This window comes from Uloborus diversus, chromosome 10 (assembly GCF_026930045.1).
Source record: "Uloborus diversus isolate 005 chromosome 10, Udiv.v.3.1, whole genome shotgun sequence".
Taxonomy (NCBI): Eukaryota; Metazoa; Arthropoda; class Arachnida; order Araneae; family Uloboridae; genus Uloborus; species Uloborus diversus.
In genome coordinates, this window is record NC_072740.1 from 89,646,212 (window position 1) to 89,651,292 (window position 5,081).

Sequence of the window (5,081 nt, forward strand, 5' to 3'; positions counted from 1 at the left end):
CAGTCTATAGAAATGGCAAAACTGAACTATTAAAAAACTGATCAATATTTTTTTACAAAAAAGAGCAATTATCGAAATTCTTGAATTCCTGCTATAGGCAAGGGCGGATCTAGAGGGGGGCCATGGCCCCTCCCAAAACCTTGTGAATGTAGGAATTATTTTTAAAGAAAAAAAGAAAGAAAATATTATGAGGAAAACTTAAAAAAAAAAAAACACATGAGTGTTACTTTAATAGAAATATTAAGTTTTAAATGTGAGAGAATTTACATCCCTCTTCTTGAAACAAAACTATTTTATTTCTAAAATTTTGCTTCATCGTATACATCATTTCTCGACGCAAACGATGGACAATCTTAGGACACTAGGACGATCTATGGATTCTGCTACCCTCTGAGCACACCTATAATTTACAAGATCAAAGAGAGCCTAAATTTGTGTTTTATGGCTTTAATTTTGAAACTTTTCTGGCGGAGTGCCCCTTATTTTCATGCTCCTCCACAAATGCCCCCAAAGGTAACTAAAAATTGATGTCAATTTCTTTAAAGCAATAAATTATAAATGAAGAATTTTTTGGTATTAATCTTATTTTAAATTTTATAAATTCCCCCTATTTCTATTGTTATTTTTAATTTCTACTTGCATAAAAACTTGAAGACGGGTAGGGGTGGTATTTTTTCGGAAAAATCAATGATCTGGCACGGTTTGAAAAGTGACAGTTAGGACAAAAATCTAAGGAAAGTGTAAAAAAATTCCAAATGGCCCCTCCCAAAATGATTGGCTAGATCCGCCACTGGCTATAGGTCACTTTCTGTTGCTTTGTAAAAAGGAATGTAGTCTTAAAGAAGCCTCATTAAAATAAGGACTACTGTTTTCTAAATGGTAATCTTTTTTTATGATGAAAAACTGCACTTGCAAGAACCTGTAGCACATTGTTGATGGAAAAAGAATCCATTTCAAAGTCCACTCTGTTTGCTAACACTGATCCGCACACAAGAAAATTGCTTTAAAATCAGTAAGATTCTTTGCATAGTTTTTTTTTTCAAACACAGAAAGCTTTGTATACATACAGTTATGTTTGAGTTGCTATAGCACGGAAAAGTTGCGATCGGTGTAAACTTAAGAAATAAATTTAAAAAAAAGAAAAAAAAGGATAATATCTTCCAATCCTGCAACAAGCCTGAAAATGGAAAAATAAATAAATTTATAAATGGGAAATTGTTTTTTTTTTTTGTTATAAAAACTTCATTTCAATGACTGTTTTAAGGCTGTAGGATAGGACTGGGCAATATCCAGGGCTCCCAAATGGTTCACTTTACCCGCCAAAGTCCGTTTTTTAGTGTTAAGTTCGTTTTAGACCGCTTTTTACCATTTTGGTTCGATCAGCCTGCTTTTAGTATTTTCCTGTATATAATCCATGGATTAGCTGTTAAAAAAGTTTGAAATTAATGAGGTGCTGATTATACGTTGCCGCGGATTATCTGTGCATTTCTTTTTCTCAACACCAACGCATTGAACCTAAATATTTTCAGCAGGATTTGACATTAGAGATTGTAAACCCTGTGTATGTTGGTTATTTTACACAGCTTGAATGTTCTTAGAGATAGTAAACCCTGCCTGCATGTTGGTTATTTTACATAGCTTGAATGTTCTTCTTAGCGATCATAAATCCTGCCTGTATGTTGGTTATTTTACATAGCTTGAATATTCTTATGCTATCGTAAACCCTGCCTATATGTTGGTTATTTTACATAACTTGAATGTTCTTACTTGAATGTAAAATAAAGGACATACAGTAAAGAACGAAGCCTTCATTTTCACAAGATTAGACCGTTTGCTCCTTTCTTGACTCTTTGTCTTCAAGCTTAAGTAATTAGCATACTGCAATGCCAATTTAGACAGGAAATCTTTATTTTTTAGAATATTTTGTTTTTTAATATTAAAGAAACCTTGAAAGTTATTACTTCGTCACATTTTTAATTTAGTTGCTAAAATTGTATGTTACATCGAAACTTCATTTTTTTTTGCATCGTATTATCCGCGGATTATATGCCGCCGCAGACTTTTTTTCTTCAGGCCGATTTAAGTGCCTGCGGATTATACGCCATCGCGGATAATATACAGGAAAATTGTTTGTACTTAAAAATAAGGTTTTAAAAGTTTTGATTATGTTAAAAGATACTGTGTGCTCATGTTTGTTACGCCTAAACATGCAGTAGCGGCACCTTTTTCTATTGAATCTGACTTTCCCGTATTATTTCGCTTCGGATTGACGTCATCACTCCCCCTTCAACCGCTGCTGCATGCAAATCTAGAAAATAGAGAGGTTTGGGAGAGGAGTTATGACGTCAAATCGAAGCAGGGTGAGGCTACCGATATTTATCCAAGGTTCGTACGTCCTTGAAAAATCTTGAAAAGTGCTTGAAATAAAAATTTTATTTTCAAGTGTTTGAAAAAGTTTTAAAATCTTGTAAGAAATGTGAAAGTTTTTTTTAGTGCTTGGAATTCGTATGAAATCATTGAATTGTGCTTAAATATTTTTCAAGAAGTGATCAGTGTAATTTTCTGAACTAGTGTTTTATATGCAGCATCAGGAAAAATTGCATCCTGTGTAGAGTTCGATCTTTTTGCATCTTGTTAATATTTTGATATTTTTGACAATCAGAAGTTATTTGGACATACATTACCTTAGATTAGCTTATTTTATGTTTCATTTCAATAGATAATAAACTACCTTTTTTTCGGAATCATGGCAACATCAAATTTACTCGAACTTCGCCGAAAATTGCTTGTGTTTTTCAGATTTCATTCTCTTTGCATCTTGCATATATTTTGATATTTTTGGCAATCGGAAGTTATTTTGACGTGCGCCACCTTAGGTTAGCTTATTTTATGTTTAATTTCAATAGATAAGAAACTACTTTTTTTTCGGAACCTTGGCAACATCATACTTACTTGGACTTTGCCAAAAATTGCTTGTCGAGTTTGAGATTTCAATCTCTTGTAAATTATCGCATCTTATAAATATTTTGGTATTTTTGGCAATTAGAAAGTATTTTCACATACACCACCATAAATTAGCTTATTTTTTGATTAATTTTAATTAGTAATAAACTTTCTTATTTTTATCGTCAATTAGAAGCTTTAATTAAAGTAAACGGCCGACTGTTCAAGAAGTGCGGGAAAAACCTATTCGCCAATTTTTTTGTATACAAGGGAAATGGAGCTCTATTTAAACAGAAAGGCAATGTAAAACCTTAAAAGGAACTTAAGGAAGCAAAAAATGAAAAACCTGTACACTATACATATTTTCTTGATGTTAGTACAAAATAAAAGCGACATATAACAGAAATTCGCAAAAACGGAACACTTCAAAAATAATCGCGGAAACTAACTTTTTTCATACGTATGATTATTGTTCATTCTAAATAGGAAACATGACTATAAAATTCATAAAAATTTCAGTTTCTTTTCTTGCAAAGAGTGTATTTGCAAAGAAAAAAAAACCTCGGCAAAACCTAGATGGGCAAAATGTCGGAAATCCGTTTAAATGCGAGATTTCATTTTTATTTCTTCACATTTTTAAAATTTGGGGGGGGGGGGGGGGGATAGAGCCACAAGCAAATATGTACTGTCATTTTCTTTTTAATGGGTATTTTCTAATCTGATATATCATCAATATCGAATAGTTGCTAACCCCTCACTCTCAATTTCGTGAACAATTTCCGAATGAATATTTTTGTGCTATGGTGAGGATTGAGTAAAAATGTTATGTTTACCATGCATGTATTTTTTCTCTTTTTTTTTTTCCCTGTGACAAAAATTTTGGAAAAAGGAGGTAGAAAATCATCAAACCAATAAAACAATATTCGTTTTTATTGCTTGATTAAAATTAAAACTGGCCCGTTATTTTGATTTTTCCCCCGGGGATGGCTAGCGAAGGATGTATACTGAATGCAAATTTTGTCTGTAAACAAACAAAAACCGCATAAACTTGCATAGTTAATCATTAATTTTCTAAAACCAGGGAGGGGAGAAATTGATCCCACTGACCCCTCTAAATGACGTTCCTGAAACAAAAATTTTGTTGAATGCTAAAAATACATAACATAATACAAATCCTTTAGTTTACTTATATCGTTATTAATTTAGTTTAATTATTTTATTATAAATTTTATGTCCCACATTGAAGATCACATTTATTTTAGTTCTGCATTTTCAGTCGTTTACCTTTTTTTTCAAATTCAAACATCTGCCTCTGTTTATGCAAGAATGCATATCAGCTGCTGATTATTTTTAACTAAAACTAATTTTTAATATTTGCTTTGCTTTTGTATCATAGTTTATGATATCAGGAGCGGAAAGTGTTAGTATTTTTAAATGATAAATGGATGCTCTCGAAGGAATGTTTTCGTTTCTGATAAAACAAATCTTTAACAAAAATGGTTTTATTGCACCAAAATATGAGTTTTATTATTATTATTATTATTATTATTTTTTTGAGATTGCTATATTGCATTTTATTCTTGCACACTTAAAATTATTATTACTATATTGTTGAAAGGTGTTTCTTTGTTTGGATTTTATTTTCATACTTTTATATTTGATATCTTTGTTTCCACTTTTTATTTTTCATACTGAAAATTGTCAGCTTGTTTTTTTGGTTTTTTTTATGACTCGGTCTTTCATTAAATCCCTTTAATGCTTCAAAAGTACTGTTAGTTTATTTTTGGGACAGTTTTAAATAAAAAAACTCTTAGCTTATTTTACAGTAGAAATAAAATTTGTTTCCTCTTGACGTGTGTTCAGTCATTTCTCTTCCTATTTTTTTCCTACTTTTTTAAGTGATTTTTAGGTACTTTTCCTATTTTTTAAATTTTTGATTCCTTATTTCCTACTTTTTTCCCTAAAAAAACCACTTTGGGGTCTGTTAATCTTATCCTCGTTGATAAAACTTTCCAGCTGAATTGTAGTTTCATGAAGATTTATTATTTTTTATTTGTTTTCATGCAACAAATTCAAATTATTTTTGGGCGTGGCCGCCATATTTGGTCGTTCCCAAAATGGAAGTACACAAGACTTAA